The following is a 23,548-nucleotide window of genomic DNA, read 5'->3' on the forward strand; positions in this document are numbered from 1 at the left end:
TAAGAAAGATAAACTTTGAAAACAGAATGAAGTCCATTTTGGAGGAGTTAGACTTACACCTCTCTTGACTGCCAATGACTAAGAATGTACCTTTCCTCAATTACAAAAACCTACAGGAATCTGGGTCAAGTGTCCACTGAGGGTCCTTTGCTCATGCTATTCCCTCTGGTTGGAATGCTGTTTACTTTCCATCCACTCCACCTTCCAATCTAATCTCAAGTCACCTTTAGGGCCCTAGTGTTCGTGACACCTCAGAAAAGGCCAAGTGCCCCCATATATGCTTGCACGGTGCTTTCTCCACTTAGTAGTACAATCCCCCTTCTTTTTCTTTAGTGACTGACTGATGTCTGATTTCCCGCACTCAGCATAAAGAAGCTGGAGGACAGCAGGCCCATATCTGTCTTATTCACCACGGACTAACCCTGCTCAAGGTAGTTGTTCTACAGGCTCTGAATGGATAAATCAGTGCATGTGAACAAAAATAACCATTATCACTTATACGTTTGTTTACTACATATCAGGCTCTGCACTGAGTGTTTTACATGTGAGAACGAATGAATGGCCATCAAAATGAACACTAAGAACATTAAAATCATCTGCAATGAACAGTAGATTTAATCTTAAGCAAGTTATGCATGAAACCTTTTTGTTTACATAAAATGTAAGGGAAAGTTTCAAAGTCCAGTATTACATGATTTACCTAACTTACAAACCATGGAGAAACTCAAGTTTTATGGGTAACTAACAGGAGCAAAGCTCAGAAAAGATCATCCAAGGTGAAACAGTAAGGAGCTGAGAGTCGCTGGGGAAAAGGAGATAGGAGATAGGAAGCCCAAGGTAGATGTTTTACTCAGAGTCTCAAAGAGTCATGTGACCCAAAAGGGATTAAAAACTGATGCTTTATATACTATTTTGTGAACTGCATTTTCCACTCAGTACATTTTTAAAAAAAATTTTATTGATTTTAGAGAGGAAGGGAGAGGGAGAGAGAGATGGAAACATCAATGATGAGAGAGAATCGAGCCCACAACCTGGGCATGTGCCCCTGACCAGAAACAAACCCAGGACCCTTCAGTCCACAGGCCAACGCTCTACCCACTGAGCAAAACCAGCTAGGGCAGTACATTTTGATCATCTTATTATGTCATTAAATGTTCCTCTGCAACATCTTTTCAAGTGGCTACAAGAATTCTATTTTATGCAGGTGCCATTATTTATTTAACTATTCCTGTAAGGTTGGGAAACCTAAATGTTAGGTACTTCCAATTGTTTGCTATTATCAACTTGTAGCTAAATGCTTGCACATGCTTTGAATTATTTGCTTGGAATAAATGTAATATATTGAAGGAAACAAGCTATATGGGCCAATCTTTCTATTTGAGAAAAAGATGGATTCACACATACTTTACTCAGGCCTGAGATAATATATTTCCTTAAAATTCACAGAGCACAAAGTTATCAACTTTTAAAAAATTAGCAACATCACCCTGACTGGTTTGGCTCAGCTGATAGAGCGTCGGCCTGCGGGCTCAAGGGTCCCAGGCTCAATTCCAGTCAAGGGTATGTACCTTGGTTGCGGGCACATCCCCAGTAGGGGGCGTGCAAGAGGCAGCTGATCGATGTTTCTAACTCTCTATCCCTCTCCCCCTCCTCTCTGTAAAAAACCAATAAAATATATTTAAAAAATTAGCAACATCTAATAGCATTTGTATTTACTTGCACTGAGTTGCTTTGACGATTCTTCATCTTGCCTCAGTCAAAGCAGTAAAATGTTAGCAATGTTAAATGGAAAAAAATTCTAAAGGTGCCATCTGGGAATGGCAGGACCTTGGTCCCAGGGTGCATTCCTGCCAGTGAAAATTTAAAATACTTGTCACAGTATTTCTTCTAATTGGGCGGGGGGGGGGGGGGGGGGTGTTAAAATGTATGAAATTGAATGATGATTTTATAAAGCAATCATGGGACTCTGCTATTTTTCTAAGAAAATTCTCTAGTTTTCTAGATTAGTTAGAATTTTAAAAGGTCAAACTAAATGCTTTTGATTTCTTTTTTAAATTTGTACATTTGTTTTTTTTAAAATACTTTTGATTTATTACTTCCCCAAAGGCAAACCAGGCCATTTGATGACTTGCCTGGTCCAAAGAGAAAAAAGCCTCTAAAATTAGCATGAAGCCAGTCCTACAGTGACAGAATAATGAACAAAATCGCTGATTCCATAAATAATAGGACTCAGGGTCTATGGGAAAGTCAGCTTGGCTGACATTCTTAGAGCAGTAGAAGCTCCTCCAAAGCAAATGCTAGAAATAAAAGATGAGTAACCACGATGTTTCATCTAAAGGAAATCTTATTGTTCAGGATGTATTTCAGCCAGTAGTGGCCATTCTTACAGTGCAACTGCATCTCAGATAATTAAATGCTACGGTAAGAAAAAAAAGTGCAGCTAATGAACTTATTGAACTGCTTTGTCTAGGATTCCTATTTGTGACTGCAGGCCCTCAATCATGCCAGTCATTACTTTGAAAAGCTTTTTTTTAAAAAGTGATCCCAACCAGATCAACCAAAGGACTTGTATGAATGCATATGAGCATAACCAATGGACACAGATGGTGGTGGGGGAAGGGGGTGAGGGCATGTGCGGAGGTTTGGGGGTGGCCAGGGAGAGGTCAATGGGGGGGAAAGGAGATTTATGAAATTCATTAAACAATAAAGAATTTAAATTAAAAAAATATATATTTTTTAAAAAAGTGATCCCAATCTCAGAAAACACTAATACATTCCCAATCTGTCAAACCCTCCCCTGCTGACTTGAATCTTTCAAACCTACTTGCTGTTGGATGAATACATTTTGTAGAGAAGACAAAGCCCTTGAGATGTATTTGGATCTGATAATTAAGGGATCTTGGATGAAAAAGTCTAACAGACAAGAGCTTGTCTCAAAAGTTTTATCCCATTTTCATATTTCTAGTGGAATTTGGTTTCCAAAGATGATTCCAGAAGAAGAGAAGTGGCTTTGACAGTATTGTCCCAACTTCTTTTTTCAAGTTCACTTGCTTGCTATCTTTCTTCCAAAATAGTAATTTTTCTCCCTTTAGTTCACTGCTTCAAGTCCCTGGGTATCACCTAGCACAGGCCAACGCTTCATGAAATGGATGCTGCTTAAACCTGATGAGCTGATGCATTAAGACTCGCACTGCCCTTTCCTTAGACAGTCAATAAATCCTCTACCAATTCTCTCAAGCAGCTTTGCTCCTGGCACCCAGGGTTGCTCATTTATAGCACACACTACCTATCCATCTTGGACTATGGTGCAGATTCTTGGAAGACCTTCCCTTGGTATCCCTAAGGTAACTAAGAATCTGAAACATTCACTCCATTAATTAATGTCTCCCAAATAGTAGAAATCAAATTATCCCAGGCTTCCAGCCAAATGTGCTCTTCCCTCTGGTAGGTCTCTCTCTCTCTCTCTCTCTCTCTCTCTCTCTCTCTCTCTCTCTCACACACACACACACACACACACACACACACACACACACACGAGTAGAAGTAAATGTACACACATGTAAAAATACCCATCAACTCCATAACTGCTCACAGCAGAGTCCCAGAAATCTGCCTTGCTACTAAAAAATCCCCAATGAAAATATAAAGAAACAAGTTCAATAGACTAGGGTAAACTTTCAACCTTTGGAGAGCTGGCTCCAGACAGGGTAAACCCAATCCTGGATTTGTTCACAGCGCGCTGCTATCTCAAGGGCTGGCACAGAGACCAAGGAAGATATGACCTGGGAATCTCAGGAATGCTGTCTCTCAGGCTTATGGATATTGGATGTACCTGTCAGAGAGCTCCAAACACATGCCAGTTCTACTGTCACATCATGATCTCACTGTGGGAAGACTCAATGTTATGTCAGATGCATGTTTAAAATAAAAAGTATGCTCCTCTGGGCTAATAGTGTAGATCTGTATGGACCATGGCATGCTCCAACCCAGAGAAACAGAACCAGTTTAGTAGAGCAGGAAGAGGTCATTTTCCAAACTGGTTGAATTCTAACAAAATTTCCTACAGGACAAGAAGGAACTATGCTATAGTTTCCTGCAAACAAAGTAGAGTGGGCACTCAGGAGTAAGTCTTGGCACAGAGAGGAATTAAATAAACATGTAGGTGGAGATAAAGGCTTTCTTAGAGGTGGGTTGGAGTCTTCCAGAGATGCAAAATGAAGGAAATGTTTAGAATAGTGCCGCAACAGGTCAGGAGCACCATGCCTCCGCCTGTTCTGCATACTGCAAGCACTCACTAAGCGTTTATTGACTTGAATGAATATGCTTATGGTTCTAAAATGTATCCCCAGGCCTAATTAGCTAGTCAGTGGAAGCCCTCAGGAAAGAAGGTGATTCTTAATATGCCTCCATTTTATATTTGGAGAACCGGTGACATGAAATGACCAAGTGACATCTCAGATCACCCTATGAGTTAGAGGCAGAGCCAAGAAGAGGGCCCAGTCACCGCTAACCTGGTCAGCCACTGACAAGGCCAGTTGCTAAGGAGGCAGAAACTCCAAGGTAAGTGGAATTGGAAGTCTAGGGTCAGAGAATTTTCAAGTCCCTCAAAATGAACTCACCAAACTCTCCCAAGGGCTGGCTCATGAACTTGGAGCTTCCAAGTGCGTGTGAGAAGCTCTGAGGAAGAACTCTAAGGCGGCAGAAGGAAGACTAAGTGAGAAATATCAAGGTCTCACAGAAAGGGCCTGAGCTCTGGAGGCAGACCGTCTTGGCTTTGACTCCACCTCTATCACTCACCAGCTGTGACCTGAATCAACGTACTAACTAACCTCTCCAAGATTCAGCTTCCTCACCTATCAAACAAAAACTATAAAGACTGTATTGTCGAGTTGATGTGGAAATTGAAGATGTTATGTAAGCCCGTGATAAGACTAGTCCATAATAGGCATTCAGAGACACACTGACAAGCAAAATGCTAGTTACAGCAATGATTCATTGTGAACAGCAGAGCATTATACATTTAGAGGACGTGTGAAGGTTTCCACCACTTGATGAAATGACATGTAAAGTAATTAATAAACACATGGACAGGACATTCAATCTGCAGATCCAAGGATAATTTCTCCAGTATGAGAAAAATGCTATCCAGCAGCTCAGGAGCAGATGTCACCCTGGAGTGGTGCCCTTGACACAAGGCAGGCCGCCTTTCATTGTCTGTTCTTCTTTTTCTTGCTCTCAATTAGGGCTTTTAATATATAATGTTCATCAAATACACTACATGGTGGTATACTTATATTTATATACCATGTAAACTGTGACTTTTTACGACAGACTCCCAAGATTGAGGACAGATGTCATACACACTTAAATTTGCCCAAAGACTTAAGAAAGAGTTAAATTAAGTGCAACACAGTTTAATGCATGTGGAATTTTATTTGACAATATCATTGTTGATATAATCTCTGTCTTTGTATCAAAGGGAAACCGTCCTTTTTTGGCAAGGAACTGATTTCAAAGGGAGTGACACTTCCGAGAGAGAGCTACTCCGGAGACCTGGACCTGGGATGTTAAATAGTATCAGAGTTGAAAGAACTTCAGTGGTTTGCCTTGAAATACATTCCAATTATACCTCTCTTGACCAATGACAACAGTCCAGGTGCCATTTAAATATCTGTGGTAATATAGTGACTATTTAGAACAATTTAACAATTACCTCCAAAGAGCAATCACATGATGAAAAACACACAAAACAAAATAGAGCATAGGGACAACAAATTAAAAACCCTTGAAACTTTCTCAGTCCTATAAGTTGATATAAGTCAGAAGACTAGGTTGAGGAAAGCCAGGGTAGGCTTCTAAATTAAATTTACCAATCTATGCTTTCTTTTAACATGATCAAAGCTAAACTTTTACAGGGACGTTTTCTTAATATAAAAGCAAGCAATTCCACCTTCAAAGACATTTTCATGTCTTTGCAACAGCTGTGATTGCACACTACCCTGTTTTCTTTGAAATTAAATGTAACATTTGTAAATTTTGATCAACAATATAGTCCTGGTTTTCCAGAGTTCATGATTAAACCTAAATAGCCGGAGGGCACACTGTGAAGTTAGGGAAGTTCATAAGGGCTCTGCTTTCTCTGCTTTTCCCTAAATGCTGGGGTTTCCCTAAGTTCCAACTTTTCACCTTCCATCCTCTTCTTATCTTATTTTACAGAGTTTCCCTGGGTAAACGTGTCCACTTCTCCCTTGATGTGGATGACTCCCAACTCTCTACCAGCCTTTAGCTCGGGCCTCTATCCTGAGCTGCAGACTCATATATCTAAATGCCTTCTGGACATCTCTGCCTAAATATCCCATTCTCAAATCCATTATGCAAATTATGAAGTTCTTCCTTTCTATCAAACATACTCCTCTTTCTTCTTTCTCATATTCAAGGTCCATCCAATCACTCGGGCCAAAAATCGGAGCACAGTGCTATAAGAGCACAGGGAAGATTTTTTAAGGATAGTAGCAATTTACTGCAGCGTGGGAAAGCAGGGAGGCATTCCAAGTGGCATAATGTAAATATAGAGACACCAAAATGAGAAAGAGCTGGCATGCGTATTATTAGTCAAGAGAGGATATGCTCTGCTGAGACAATAAAGAAGCCCCATAATTTCAGTAGCTTTTTTTTTTAATATATTTTATTGATTTTTTACAGAGAGGAAGGGAGAGAGATAGTTAGAAACATCGATGAGAGAGAAACATCGATCAGCTGCCTCCTGCACATCTCCTGCTGGGGATATGCCCGCAACCCAGGTACATGCCCTTGACCAGAATCGAACCTGGGACCTTTCAGTCCGCAGGCCGACGCTCTATCCACTGAGCCAAACTGGTTTCGGCTCAGTAGCTTTTTTTTAAAATAAGCACACACCTTTATGGTCAATTAATATTTGACAAACAAGGCAAGAATATACATTAGGGTAAAGACAGTTTATTCAATAAATGGTGTTGGAAAATTTGAACATATATATACAAAAAAATGAAACTAGACCACCTTCTTACACCATACACAAGAATAAACTCAAAAGAGATTAAGGATTTAAATGTAAGACTTGAAACCATAAAACTAGGAGAAAACAGGTAGTAAAATCTTGGACATTTCTTATAACAATATTTTTTCTGATATAGATCTTCAGGCAAAAGAAACAAAAGAAAAAAATAAATAAATGGGACTACATCAAACTAAAAAGTTTTTGCAGAGTGAAGGAAACCATCAACAAGATGAAAAGACAGCCCACTGAATGGGAGAGCATATTCACCAATAATACATCTAATAAGAGATTAATAAACAAAATTTATTTTTTTTATAAAAAGTATACAACTGAACACCAAAATGACAACCAATCTAATTTAAATATGGGCAAAATAAGATATACAGATGGCCAATGCTTTCCCAATGGTACTCCCTTCTTAGCTGCATCCCAGCTCCCACTGAAGGCTCATCTTCCTGTTCTCTCTGGGTTCAGCCTGACTTTCATCTTGACTTTGGTGAATGAAATTTCTTTCACACTTTGCTTTTGATGGGGCTCCACTTCCTGCAGTATCTGCCCCAGCTAATTTCTACCCTGTTTTACACTCAGCTGTCTTCAGCCAGTCTTATTCAGTCAAAAGATAAAATAATAACAAGCCCTGCTGGTGTGGCTCAGTGATTGAGCACCAACCCATGACCCATGAGGTCATGGTTCAGTTGGATTCCCAGTCAGGGCACATGCCCCAGTTACAGGCTCGATCCCCAGTGGGCAGGTGCAGGAGGCAGCTGATCAATTACTTTTTTTCATTGCTGTTTCTATCTCTCTTCCTCTTTCTTCCTCTCTGAAATCAATAAAAACATATTTAAAATAATAATAATACTAACATGTATTGAGTGTTTAAAACATGCCTGGCACTGTTCAAACTATATATATACACACATTTGTAAAACACATATGACCACCATACATTAATACATTATATGACTAGTATTATATTATATAATAATTTACTATCATATAACAGATGTAGATCATTTCATTCTCAGACCAACATTATGTGATAAATAGTATTATTACCTCCAATATGCACATGAAGAAACGGAGACAAAAGGTTGATATGCCACATTCACACAGATTCTAAGTGGTCAAACTGGAATTTTAATTCAGGGGGTCTAGCTTTTAACCACCATGCTATACTGCTAAGTGAAGAACGATGGAGAGGAGGGGAGATAGAAATAAGATGGCTTGATGATCTTAAAAATAAAGAATAAAAAAAGTGAGGAGCCATTGTGATTAACCCTGAGAAGGCAGAAGAAAGAGTCTCCAGTGGAAAGAATTGCAAAGGAAGAGGTGCCACCAGAGGATAAAAAGCCTGCGATTACTCACACAAGGGGTATTTGTGTTCTTTAAAAGGGACAAACTCCTGGAGAGGACAATGCCTGAATTTTTATCAATGGAATTTCACATGCCCTGGCAGGTGGGTGGCAGAGATTTAAACCCCTCGAATTTAGCTCCTGTGCCCTGCCTCAGAAAAGTCCATTCGTCTTGGCAGAGCCCCTTCCACACATGCACAATGTGCGGTCTCGAGTAGGCTCGGGGCTGGACAGCTTGTCAGCCCAGCACACAAAATGAGGACTGTTTTCTCAGCCTGCAGCTGGCTCGCCCTTTCAGCCAGTCTCAGCTGTCAGGAGCCCAGTGTGCAGCAGAGCCACACCCCTTTATGAATATTCATGATGCCTTGTGGTTGGAGACAGTATTTCAAAGCCTCTAACGTAGTGGTTCTCAACCTTCCTAATGCCGCGACTCTTTAATACAGTTCCTCATGTATGGTGACCCCCAACCGTAAAATTATTTTCGTTGCTACTTCATAACTGTAATTTTGCTACTGTTATGAATCGTAATGCAAATATCTGATATGCAGGATGTATTTTCGTTAAAAATTGAACATAATTAAAGCATAGTGATTAATCACAAAAACAATATGTAATTATATATGTGTTTTCGATGGTTTTAGGTGACCCCTGTGAAAGGGTCGTTCGACCCTTGCTGCTAAAGGGATTAGAGGACTGTAAAGCGAGTTAGAAGGAAGGAGGGAGCCTGGTTTTGCCAGGGCTTGCTTTTGAGGACAACAGTGAGGAGGGAGCGCATGGAAACTGAAATCCAAAATTGCTAATCTAGGCAAGGTCAGATTAATTAAGGGACATCGCAGCTCCTTGCAATTTATCAAGTTTTTAAATGTCCCTCTACAGTACACCAACAACGTGCAATTACTGGTGCCTCATTGAGAAGCTCTCTTTCTAACATTAGGAAACATGAGAAGGACCCGGAGCTATTTCTGGGTATTAGCTGGGTATTAAGTGCATACTTTATAACTTTTATCCAGGTAAACCTCTATGTTAACTGTGAGCCAGAAGAAGGAATTATCTGCCAAGAGGGACTCCTTGTAGTTAATTGGGCTTAAATTCATAACCAGAGTCTAGCAGGCATTGCTCACAGAGGCCTCTCAGGAGACACGCTGTATTTCAGGAAAAAGCCATGGGCTGAACTATAGGCCTGCACTGTGCTCCTGCAGTCCCAACCCACCCTTATAGAGGAATTCCTGCAACCTGACTTTGACTAACATGATGAGACCTGACTTACCCAATTGCAGCTGGGTAGCTATATTCTCATTTGCACCTTTACCAATCAATCAGAACATTTCTGTAATGACCAATCAGACCAATTAAGACAGTGCTATTTGGACCAATCAAACCAGCAAATTTGGATTCCTCATTTGCATAAAAATTGACCAATCAAGGACCAGGGCAGGCACTTCCTCTCTATAAGCAGGCTTCCCCTTTGTCTCAGTGGAGTACACTTGCCATTAAACCAGAGGCTGTTTCCCCAGTTTGCAAATTGTTCATTTACATAAAGTTTCTCCTCTTTCCATACCCCAAATTGGGGAATCCTATTAACATTAGATTGGTGATAGCAAACATTTGGTAATACAAAAGTTTTGTTGAACTTTTGTTGGCACCCCTCACACACTAGTCTATGAGGTATGTTAATTTGTATGATCTTATAACCTAATCCAAGCCTGTCAAACTCGAGGCCCACAAGCTGCATGCCTCATTGAACGAGGCATGTGACCCATGGGCCATAAGTTTGACATGCTTGATCTAATCTATGATTTTTGTACAGGTGTCCATCTGTGTCATAGACTAGAAACTTTAAAATACACTTTTAAAATGCATATACCCTTAGATCTCAGTGGGACATAATCAGGGGATTAATTGCACCTATAAATACTCATATTTGACTCTATTATTTTTATTAATAGAGAAATTTCCCAGCACAGATCATCCAAAAGAGTAAATATTACCCAAATGCATTTCATTGACTCATAATACAAGGCAGGCTTTGGGGGAAGTGCATTCACTGTCTTTTGTTGTTGTTGGGGCCATAAAAGGTCACTTTAGAAGTCACTTAGCAGAAATTTCTAGAAACTTTGTTGAGGACATCTATTCCACTAATCCCTCCATTAAAAGGGATTGTTACTTACAACTTGAAAATAAAAGAAATAACATTAGTGGGAGGAAATCAAAGAATAAAGCGAGGGCTATAGTGTGAAAGCACTTACTAGTAGCTACTTTAAATGAGAGCAGACTCTTCCCCACTTCCATCCAAGGACCTGAGAACTAAAGCTCTCAGGGCCTGCAGCTAAGGACCTGAGGAAGGAAGAAGGAAGGTGTGTGTTGCTCATCTCATGAGTTAAATTCTTCGACATCAAATGATGATACCACTTACAACATCCTCCTTCATTAGGATCAAACTAATATGTCAAGAATTTTCAGACAGGTGTATAACAAATATTATAACGAACCTCCCTCCCCCATTGATTTTCTAAGAGAGTAACAAATAAAATAGTCCTTTATTCTTTACTCATAAAATTCTTATAAAGGCAATGCATTGTAGAGCTTGAAAGCATTAGCTATGCTGTTACGTTGCCTGGGTTCGAATCCCAGCTCTGCCTCCTAGTAGCTGTGTAAACTTGGCCTGGTTTCTTTTCTCAGGCTCTCCGAACCTTAGCTTCTTTTTTGTAAAATGGGGATGGAAAAAAATCTACCAGAGATTAGACGATAATGCATGTGAAGGTGTATGTTGCATGGTGCATTCAGTAGATAATAAGCACTCAAAAGTTACAGACCTGGGAAGGAACTTAACGATCATCTAACACCTCTTATCTGCTGTACCAGTAGAGCAAGGCCCAGAGACACTGGTGACCTACCCAACATCCCACAGCTAAATGAGGGGCAGACCTACTTTTCAAACATTAAAGTACTGTTATTTCTTGCTACAGTTTCCTTTTCTCTCTTGGCGGTTAGGATCATTTTCCTGGTACCTCTTCTTCCTATGCCAGGCTTAGAACAACTTGCAGCCTATTTCACTCTGATTTCCATGGCTTCACTGTGACCCGACATTCTTCCAGCACTCCTACATTGTGAATGCGGAACACCATCTGTCATCTGATCAGTGCACAGCAGTCCCTCAAGAGCTTAGTAAATGCCTTGTCTATGAAGCATCCTTCCCTTTTAAGCATAATGCGATGTTATAATTTAACGTTCAAGATCCACTCAGGAGGGAAGGGATGATAAAACTGGTCCATACATAAACAGCCTCCCCCCTGGGCAGCATCACTATAAATATACCAAGATGTGCCCTTCTTGAGCTAACACCAAACTATTTAATGATCTGCCACTTTCAGGCTTTTAAGATCCCTTCTCTCAGAAAGAAAAGATGGCCTGTTGGTTTCTACATCATCTCTTCATTTAATGGGCATACGCTATCATTCCAAAAAGATTATCTAGGTGCACAAATTCATTCAGGTGGGAATCTCCTTTGCCCTTCTATTTTGTCCAAGTCTACAGGGTAGAGTCATAAACTATAGCGGGTTTTACCAATAACAGCTCACCAGAAGGACAAGCTATTTGGAAATTAGGTCACATCTTAAGGCTTTCTGCCAGACTCACACAGGAATAGTAACATCATTGCCAGAAGAACCTTTGAACATGAAGAACAATGGCAGATAATGTTGTTCTGCAGGGAGATGCTGGTTCCTTACAGGGACTCTTGGAATAAAAGTTACCTGACAAAAATAAAAAGTGTTGAGGGGAATGCTTGCAATGTCTGCCTTTCTAGAATAAGCTACTTCTCCATCCGTTTTATTATTATAGTTTATAGTCCCTGTACTTAAAAAGTCTGGCACAGAGCAGGGGATTAAAATGTGTGGGATAGAGAAATGAACAATCTCTTTTTCTTTCTCTTCCTCTATTATCCCCATTTTGCCTCAGAGAAACACATAAATGAGGACCAGTGAAGAGCTCACATTCTCCCTTCGGGTTCTGTTCCTGATGCTTGTGGAACACTTGGTTGGGGGCTTCATTTTCTGAGTGCTCAGCACACTGCCTGTCACACCACCTGTCCTTCCTGCCTTGGAGAGGGATGTGTTTAAAGGTTTTGCCCCAGGTAACACCTGCAAGCCTGTCAGAACTGTAGAGTCTCAGGTCTCACCCCAGAGCCAGAATCTGCACTTTAATGGGGACCCCCTAGCCCCACCCCTGCCCAGGAGACTCGTGTACACATTCAAGTTTGAAAATCACTAGTAGAAAGCCTGCTTGATGGATCCTCCAAATACTAACTGCTTGCTGGACTCGAGATGGAGAGCCTCAGACTGCATTTTGAGTAAACAACTGTCTCCAGAAAGGAAGAAAAGATGAGGCGCCCACCAGACTTCTGGTGCTTGGAAATTGACAGCAGTCCTTGGATACATGGCCAGGGACAGAATATCTGCTTCAGGGGCCCCAGGCTCATAATCAGCACAGGCAGGCAAGGGGCAATCACTTCTTTGCAACTCAGCAAGAGTTCGAGACTAGCCAAGGCCTCTTGTTATTTTTTCCTCTGTATGTTCCATAAAAAATGTTGCCAAAGCATCTCAAAACTTAAAATTACAACAGATTGCCTAGTTGTCTATTAAGAGAATGAAGCTCCTTGGGTGGCACAAATCCCCATTCCAGGAGAAATCAATAAAAAATTTTAATCTGTCAGTGATAAATTATTGTATGTATTGATTCCCATGGTTTTCAGGGCTCTTAAGAGCAACAGGGGAAAGGCTAATCTTTCTGGAATGTGTGTGCACTTGGAGCATAGCCCCAGGGAGCAAGGGAGCTTGCCCATTAGTCAATAGTGTGTTATAAACAAATTATAGGCAAAAATTCCATTAACGTGATAGAATTCTCCATTTCGGCTACTCTTTAGCACTTATAAGGCAGACAATGCCAGGGATGGAACAAATGTTTAACAGCCATCTGTTTGCATGCAGAATTGGACGGACTAATTCACATGTAGCGTGGTACTTTAATCTTCCTTTTAAAATACTGCCAAGAGCATTGCTCACTGAAACCCTCTTCTTCAGTGCAAACTCGCAAAACATGCCATGCCACTATCGTACTGGCTGTGGTTTAAGAGACTGGCACATGATTGATAAAGGATGAGAGGAAATACTGGAAACAACTATATGGGTCCCTTTGTGGATCGAATTTCACCTTTATACATTTGTCCATGGCGTTCCTACTATCTACATGGTTCCTCTACCCATCTCCACTGGTTAAAATTATGCTCATTCTTCATAGAGCTCTTCTGCATTGCCTTCTCAGAGCTCATGAGCTTGAGTTCTCATTTCTTCCTGTGTTCTTTCTCATAGCAAGTTATGTGACTTCCTAGTACATCATGGAACTCTTTCTGCTTTACATTATAGTTATTTGACATTCTTTATCTCTACTGCTACACTGCATGCTTCTTTAGTACTCTGCCTTATTAATATCTGTGGCTTTCCATCTAGTACAATGGTTGGCATATTGTGTATAGTCCATAGGTAGTGATTGGTTTGAACAAATGAGGGTTTATGGAGTTCTCATTATCCAGTATCTCATAGCCCAGTGTAACCACAGAGCAATCAATACAGAAAAGCAAATATTGGCTGGGGGGAGGGGAGGGCACGAAATAGTGGCATTCCACTAATGTCTTAATTCTCTTTGTCGACAAATATTTAACTAGCACCTATAGTGTACTTGGAAAGAGGAAATTATAAAACAAGGAGGAGGAGGAGGAGGTAACAATTAGGTTACAAAGACAAAATTTTCAGGGCTGATAAAAAGCAAAAATATAAAGCAGGCAACATTTTATTCATCATCTTTTCTGTACCATCTGCCTCCCTCCCTCTGATTTCCTCCTATTTTCAGTTTTCTGTGTCTCCTTTGCTATGTTCCTCTGTGCATAGAGTGTAGCTCTTATCACTTTTTATTATAATGAAGTCAGGAAATTAAGTTTGGGCCTAGGCTATAGTTGGTGTTCAAGTATGTCTATTTCCCAGCAATGACCCAGGGACCAGGCCTGAGTTCTCAGAGAAGGGAACTGGGAGAGAATTTGAAAAAGGCTGTGTTATCAAGGACTTGGGAAGAAAAGGCATCCAGGTAGAGGCATTCTCCCCACGGAAGACAGCTGGCTTGCAGTAAAGTGTAGATTGAAGGACTAACCCTATTTGGCATTCATTCATTCAACGTTAACATATGTGTGGAGTTGCTAGTAAGTGTCTGGCACTGTTCTAGGCCCAAAGACTATGACACTGAAGAAAACGGGCAAAGCTGTGTGATGACCATCTGCAGAAATTTACGTTCTTTTCAAATCTACCCCAGAAGAGGGGTGGGGAAGAATGGCTGAGCTTGTGAAGAAAGTGTGGTCTCAGTTACTCCCCTAGCCTATTTCCCCTGTCTTGTAACTCTACACTGCTTACTGGTTAAACTAGCCTTTTCTTTTTTGGATCAGGCCAGTCTGGAAAACAATAGAAATGCTTTACTCTAAACTGTTCTAGAGACACTGGCTGCCAGTCAGGCTGCCTACTACAGAGATTTACCCCCTGTTCAATTGTTTTCTAGGATTGTTTGAAAACAATATGAAAAGCTTTAAACTTGTATCACAAATAGCATTGCCTTCCTCCGCCATTATATAAAAGTTCTGAAAGTAAAAACAACAACAACAACAAAACAACACCACCAAAAACCAGACACTTGGCATCCTTGAGTTTGAAAGCAGCAGATTTCAACAGGGTAGACCTGAAATGGGAAAGCGTGTGGTCGGTCTGAGAACCCATGTGAAAAGCCTGGCAGGAGGCTAAGTTCCTCCACATGTAAATGGAACAAAGCCTGCAAAATCCAGGCTGTTTCTCTTCGGAGGACCATGCTTGTACTCATGGACTAGTGAATCCTGAACAAATTTGGGTTCTATTATCATTTATTTTCTTATTTTTCTCCCCTTTTAATCTATGAACATATTGATAATAGAGACTTGATCTCACCCGCACTTAGAAGAGTGATAGGTGCATATTAGGCTTAGCTTGGTGCCAAATAATTATGTGAGAAAGGAAGAAGAAAAGGAAAATACTCAATGATTACAAATATTAAGATGTTTCTATATTTTTTACAAATGGAAGGAAACCATTTGGAGCCGAGGCTGGTGCATTGCCCTTGTCTTCAGAATCCAAAATGTCAGCTAGAGCTCCTGCTGGCATGTCCGCAATTGTAGCAACAGGATGGAGGAAGGGGCAAAGAAAGGGTGAGAGGTACATACCAACTGCCATTTAAGAAAGTTTCAGAAGCTGCCATATAATACTTCCACCTAGTCCTTTGCAGGGAAAACTGGGAAATAGCCTCCTTTTTTTCTGGACATCTATATTCCCAGCTTAAAAATCAGAGGTTCTGTTACTATGGAGGAGAAGAGAATGCATAATAAAGGACAAATAGCATAGTGATCAGTCTCTGCATAGTGTTCATTCATTTTTAGAATACTCAGGCTTTTAAGCTAAAAAGGTTTATTTTAACTCAGAAAGAAAAAAATAGTCATTATGAAGGAACATAAAGGAGAGTTTAATAATACAACTCATGTCTTATACTCCCATAATTGAAATTTAAATGCTTTAAAGAAACAGAAAAATACACAAACACAGCCATTATTTGTTGTGTGTATGGCCTTCAAATAAAGGCTGTGCTGTGTCCTAATGAAGACTATGACAACTAGTTCATGTCATTTCAGACAAAATTCTGTGGAATTCTATAGTTGTTGTGGTATAAAAGGAGATAGATTACCATTCCTTAAATTCAGACTCAGACTTAGAAACATGAAATGCAGGACAGCTATTATTTAAGCCCAGGAACCTTGTCCCACTAGCTAAACTATCAAAATAGAAATGTCCAAAATGACCAGATGTATTTGTTTAACAACAAAAAACTGTTCCCAGTTCTACTTGCTGCAATGATAGCTTGCAAAGTCTCTGTCAAAGGGTTTGTAATTTGAAAAAGTTATGATTGATGGGCCTACCCTTTTCATAGCCAGCTTCCTGGCTATGAAAAGAAGATTCAAATAATATTCTCCATGCTACCATAGTCTGTCTGTCCTCAATGGTGACTACACAAGCCTGACTCAATCCATTCAGATTTAGAAAAAATAACAAATCTCAGGTCTCTTGCAAGTGAATGAATAGGGTGCAGGGTCAGGGGAGGGGGGAGGACAAGGGATTTTTTAGTACCTGAAAAGTTCCTGCAAAACCAAGCCTTGCTTGCAGACAGTGTGCCAGCTGTCAGGGCAACACCCTTCCTACAATTCAGGAGTACAAGAGCATGTACTCAAGTATTATTTAGAGACAAGAATAGAATATTATTCTGAGCAATAAAGTATTGTTCAAATTCTATCAAAGTACACAGATGATGTAACATGGCAATTATTCTAAGACAGGGTGTTTAATTTAGAAATTGCCCAACCTTTTGGGTTTCATTTTTTATGACATTTGTAATCTAAATTAGCAACAAACCTGTGTCTTTCATCAAACTCCAAATCCAATTTGCAATTTTATTTTAGGATTGGCAACCTGCTTATTAGCATTCAGTCTGTCTCAGTTATTTAAGGCCACTCTAGTCCCAGGTAATCCGCAGATAAAGAGTGAAGAAGTGAAAGGAATTCGTGCTGCTGTTTTCAAGCAAGACAGAAGAGTAACCATGTCACCATTGGATGGTCCCATCCTCCCTTCCCCTCCCCCTGTGCTGCTCCTAGAGGTCTGAGCAGAAGAGGAAGTCACTCAACAGCTAATGTTTGTCAAGTGTTGGGACTTTGGCCTCTCCCTGTGAACCAACAAAATAATTAATCCAATGTTTTAATCCAATAATGAATCCAATCTTCTGCAAATCCACTTATTAATTTACTCTTTTGGCAATGGTTTTTCCAGCATCTGTCTGTACTAGGCGCTATGCTAAACAATGAGTATACACAGGATGATCAGAAAGGGTCCCCATCGCGAAGGGTTCCCATTAACATCCAGTGACAGTGATATTCCTTCAGGTATAGGAATAGTTGTATGTACATAGGAAATGATTAGCAGCAAATGTGTATAGGTGAGCATAACAGTTAAATGGAAGTACAGGTAATTTTTAAAAATTGTCCAAACTTCTTATATATGTTATCATACTCCTATAATTACATTATATTCCTCTAATGCTTTTAATCAGAAAATACAAAAGTGATTTCAAGCCCTAGTGTTAAAAGTGGGGTGATAAGTTTTGATCCATTCAAACAAAGTTACTTTAAGTAATAGAATTGCCATGACAAATAATAGTTGATTTTTTAAAAATGTAAACCTATTAATCATGATAACAAGTTCTATCTAGCATATGCATAACACAATTATTTCAGCAAGTCCACTTAAGTTTTCCCTGGCATGGGGAAAGGGGCATGGGCAAAAACTAGAAGATAAAATAACTTATACTATTTTAGAGCTTCCAACAAGAAAGTGACATGAATGACCCTTCTTTAACCTCTATACCAACCATGTTGTCATTTATTAAGCACTCATGATGTGATTAAGAAAACACTCTTGATCAACCTCAGAAATTTTGTTATTAATACATGGAGTTTACCTCATATTACCAAGAAAAGTGTTTATTTAAATGTCTCAAAAAGGGAAGTATTAACATAAACATGTAACAGCTATGGTGATCATCAGATCTGGAACAATGGTCAGTGGTTTTACCCACAAATCAACTTGCTGTCAGAATCCCACCCACTTTAGGCTGAGAAACCAGGTCACACAAATTCAAGGCCCCTTACAGTGCTATGAATATTAAGTACTATCCAGGCAGGGGCTATAAGTATTATTCATCAAAGACAGTAAAGAATAAATACTGAAGAGTTGATTTTACCACAAAGCCTGGTAAATTCTATCCTTCAGTTATTTTTTTTAAAATGCCTTTTTGATGCCTTCAGAGCAGAAATACCCTAGTTATCTGAATGCTTAAAAGGAGGCTTACCAAAAAAGGAGGGATAAAAGAATAAGATGCTTATCGAGTTCTTCAAAAGCAATAGTTGAAGTGAACAAACTGCGAGTACTTTAAATATGTCAGTTGACAAAGTTGTATATTCATTTTCATCATCAGGAAGAGATAAAAATACCTTTTAAAATCACTGACTCAACACAGATATGATCTTTACAGATTTTTCTCGTTTCTGTCATTCCTGTCTCTAAGATTTAAGTTTTCACTCATTCAAACATACTTATTAATCCCCTACTCTGCAGAAGACACTGACCTGGTGCTTAGAATAGATCAGCGAACTAAATATACAGAGATTCCTGTCCCTATAGAGATTGCATTCTAGGTAGGAAACAGAAAATAAGCCATAAGCACAATAAGTAAGTAATTTTAATAGACATTAGAAGGGATAAATGTTATGGAAAAAGAAAATATTAAACAGGTTAGATGATCAGGAGTGCTGGGTGTGGAGAGGGAAGGCAAGTTCAATTTAAATAGGTTGTGAGGTAAACCCCACTGAGAAGGCGAGACTTGAGGGCACGTGTAAAGAAGGTGAGGGGGTGGGCCAGCTGGCTATCTAGGGAAAGCAGTCTCGGCCAAGGGAGCAAACATGCCTGGGGTGTTTGAGGAATAGCAAGGACACCAGTATGGCTGGAGTAGAATGAACAAAGGTGAAGTTAGCGAGTTGAGGCCAGAGAGACCCGTGGGTAGTGCGGGTCTTTGTGGGGACTTGTATTTATTCTGAGTGAAGTAGGGCACCTATTTGTATAATTTTGAGCAGAGGAGTGACATGACCTGTTTTGCATCTTTTGGAGTATCTCTCTGACTGAATTCTTGAGACTAGACTGTAGTAGAAGCAAGGGGCAAGGGCAGAAGCAGGGAGACTTGTTAGGAAGTGACTGCAATGATCCAAGAAGGAGATGACGGTGGCTCAGACCAGGCCAGCAGCAGTGGACGTGGTGAAAAGTGGTTGGATTCCAGATACATTTAGGATGAGGAGCCAACAAGATTTGGATGTGAAGAAAGAAAAATAAGAGAGAGAGGAGTCAAGGATGACTCTAAAGTTTTTGGCCTGAACTAATTAAAGATAGAGGTACCATCATCTGAGGCAGTGTCGACCTTAAAAGGAAGAATGGGAGTTAGAGTTTGGACTTGTTAAATTTGATGCATCAGGTGGGCAGTTGGATGAAGGTCTAAAGTTCAGGAGAGGAGTCTGAGCTGGAAATACACATTCGGCTGTTTATTTATGGATGATACGTAAGGCCAGGAAACTGGGTGAGATCACCAAGGAAGTGAGTAAGGAAGAGGCCTGAGGAGAAAGCCCAGGGGCCCTTCAGGGCTATGAGATCAAGGAGCAGAGGAGAGACCAACAATGGAGACGAGAAGGAATGCCCAGTGAGGAGGAGGAACATTAAGCAAAGGTGGGTCTGGAAACAGAGTGAGAAAACTTTCAGAAAAGAGGGAGTAAGCAACTGTGTCAAATGTTACCGACACACACCTGAGCTATGGACTGAGAACGGACTGACGGACTTAGGAAAGTATAGGTCTTGGCGTCTTTGAAAAGAGCAGTTCTTAGGAGAAACACATGAATGGAGCAGTTTTAAAAAGTGGTAATAAGAAATAAATTACAGGCAGAAACTATTGCCAGCCCTTTAGAAAAATTTTGTTAAAAGAGAACAAAGAAATAGGGCTAAAACCCTTTTTCTTAAATATTTTCATGTATTAATATGAAAAATTAATAATTACCAAATGAATGACCTATTTTTTTTTTCAGTCAGGCAAACGTGTTCTATACATGGTTATTTACTATGGAGTTAGTTAACAAACTGTTAATAATGTTTCTGTACAAGGTTTGGATACTATGAAATCATCTTCACTATGAAAGACCCTTAATGCAAAAGAGGCCTTCTCCAATTAATATGTGCTTCAGTGTTTCTTACTCCCATCTCTTCTCAAAATGCTACCATTCTCAGGTGGAATACCACAGGGAAGCACGAGTTCAGCTTCTTTGGCTACTTTTACCCAGGACCTTGGAAAACTCTCCTGATCTCCAATGCCTCACTTCCAATAATACTACAGAACAGGAGTGAGTGAGCGTGTGGACACTGTGAGTGTTGGGAAGAAGGGGGAAGAGGGAGAAGTGTCTAAGAAGTCAGATCTAACAACAGTGACTAATTTTGACTCAGGTGTTGGTATTTTGTTTGAACAACTAAGGCTAAGGTCAAACCCAAAGGGGTGTGTGTGTGTGTGTGTGTGTGTGTGTGTGTGTGTGTGTTTTCTTTTGGAGAAGTGGGAACAGCAGGAATTTCTTTGCTATTCTGAAATTTATCACATTCAAACTATGGTTGCTGATAATGATACCTAAGTCACTGCTGACATCTGAAACGCCTTGTTAAAATCTGATTTAACTTAAAGGGTTTTGAAAACCCTCAAAGAGATAAAATTGAATATTGCTTCCACAATCATAGGTAAGGATCATCTCTAAGTAAAAGGAATATGTTTTATGTCTTTTTACTGACATGGATCATTCCAACTCAGCTAGCTATATAAGTAGTTTCATTTTATAAGAACAGATGTTAAAATCATACTCAATGCATTACAGAGGAAAACAGCTAATGGCAATTTTTAGAATTACTAATAACTACTAATTTTCAGAATTATAAAGCATCCATTAGACTAAAACACTATGAGGAAAACTCATTGCTGGGCTAGCAACATGGCAGTCATATTAAGCAGAATGACCAAGAGCACCAGCTCTGGGGCCGACAAAGACTGCAATAATCTGGGAGTGGCAGTGAAGAGGGGGCTCACCCTGCTAGGTCCATCTGGGCACTGAAGAGAGAGGCACAGCACAGGGCTGCAGCCTGGAGGTGGTGGCTCTCATGCTGAAGGTTCTGGAAGGACCGAACATCAGGAGGGTGCAGGGCCTCATGCTCCCATGCAGCACCTGCTGCTGTGGGGAAGCCAGGACTCCATGCAGCAGAAGCACCAGTGCATGGAGAGCGGCTGTGCTCAGCCTCTGGTGGCCCATACTTTAGGCGAAGTTCCAGGACCAGGCAGCCTGGTGCACCTGCATTGCAACAACAAAGCCAGGGACCAGATGGATGCAGGGGACACGTGTATAGGTGAGCACATAAACCACATCCCTTCCATGCTCAAAAGAGATGAAGGGGTTTCTCTCCGTCATCCATTGGAAAATGAGACTCTTTGTCTGTGGTCACTAGGGGTGGGGGCAGGAATCTGCTTAAAAGAATGGAAAATGTTGTCTTTTAAGCAAAATTTAAAAATGAAGAAATGAGAATTGCAGCAAGTTTAAATGATATGTGGCTTGCCACTGGACACTTGGCTCCATTACACATTTTAATTTATAGAAACGGAAATGGAAGAAAGTGGTGCTAAATTATGGGTCAGGGGTAGCGCAAGGTTTTTCTAGAGCCCATATTTCATGCAGGAAGAGTTCGTTTTGGTGGTATGGATCTCCCTTGCCATACCAAGCCAGAGCCCTCTGAGGTACCAAATGGCTCTTGGTACGCAAGTAGCAATAGGCTGGCAGGTTCCCCTAAACTGCCTGTGGTCTGATGGATTTATGTTTGTTAACAGCCTCCCATATACCAGGAGTAACACTACACCATTTTCCACAGGCTATAAAGCAACAGCCATGAGGTCATATCGAGTTTGAAAAGAAAAAAATATTTGGGGGGTATTTTTGTTTTGCTAGGTTTAGTATTAATATTCACGGGCCTGAAATTGATTAAATTGTGGAGCTGGGAGAAGGGTAGTGGAGACTAGGAATTTGAGAAGATGAGCCTTTCTTTCCGCCAAGACACTTGAGGTTTTTGCACATCACATCTTTCAGCCTGGACCCCACATGACTCATAGGAGGCACACGACACACTGCCTTTGGGAAGCAGAGCTTCCCTCTCACTGGCTGCCTGCCGCCCCTCCGGCTGTCTTCCTCTGCTCTTCCACAGGAAACTGGTGGGAAGAGCAGTGACATTTGGTCCTTGAAAGGAAAGGGGATTTTGGTTACAACATATACCACTGTCTGGGAATGAACACTGAAAGATAGATTCTTGGGATTAGAAGAGTTATAAAGTACTGGCTTTACAGTGGTTCTCAACCTTCTGGCCCTTTAAATACAGTTCCTCATGTTGTGACCCAACCATAAAATTATTTTCGTTGCTACTTCATAACTGTAATGTTGCTACTGTTATGAATCGTAATGTAAATATCTGATATGCAGGATGGTCTTAGGCGACCCCTGGGAAAGGGTCGTTCGACCGCCAAAGGTGTCGCGACCCACAAGTTGAGAGCCGCTGCTTTAAAAACACCTGTTGTTGTTGTTGTTTCTCAAGCAAATGGCATGAAAGCGGAAACCTAGCGTTGCTTACTTAGCCCCTGAAATTTCAGAGCCCCTGAGAAAATGCCCTGGCAGCAGTAAAGATAAGGAAGCCACCTTCCTTCCTCGGCACTGGCATCACGCTGATTAGAATCTTGTTCTCTTGGTACTACCTTATTACTTGAAATGATGACATAGCCTGTGTGTTTGTTGCTTTAAGGCTGTATTTTTCTGGTGATTAAGAAATAAACGAAATGAGGCTTGCTTCTCCCTCCCCCAAAGCCACAAAGAGGAGTCAGGCAGAGCAGTATTTGAATCTCAGCCCTCAGCTTACTAGCAAGGTGGTTTTGAGCTCATTAGTAACACTCCAGAGCCTGGGTTTCCTTACTGGTAAAATAAATCAGAATCGTTTTGCCTACCTTCATGGGTGAGGATCAGGTGAGATCATGTAGGTAAATCATTTGGCAGCTAGTAAATTCTCAACAGTTGGTGGCTATCAGAGTTCACTATTTGGATGAAGGAGATTGGGTGAGGATCCCTCTGAGCCGGATCCTAGAGAGGAGGAGCTGCAAAAGAGCAAGGCACATCGCTGCAGCAGGCACATCTCCCATGCCTTGGGAACTCCCAAGAGCAGCCACATCAATCCTGGTCCACCCTCACCTGTACTAATAACGTCTCTGGTGGAGCCAAAAATATTGGGAGAACTTTGCATAAGTCAGCTGTGGTAATAATCTATCCCCCTGAGAACCTCATACCATAAGAATACACACACAGACACTAACCTGCTTAAGAGCAATCAAGAATCAA

Source organism: Myotis nattereri, assembly GCF_964212035.1.
Source record: "Myotis nattereri genome assembly, chromosome: 10".
Lineage (NCBI taxonomy): Eukaryota > Metazoa > Chordata > Mammalia > Chiroptera > Vespertilionidae > Myotis > Myotis nattereri.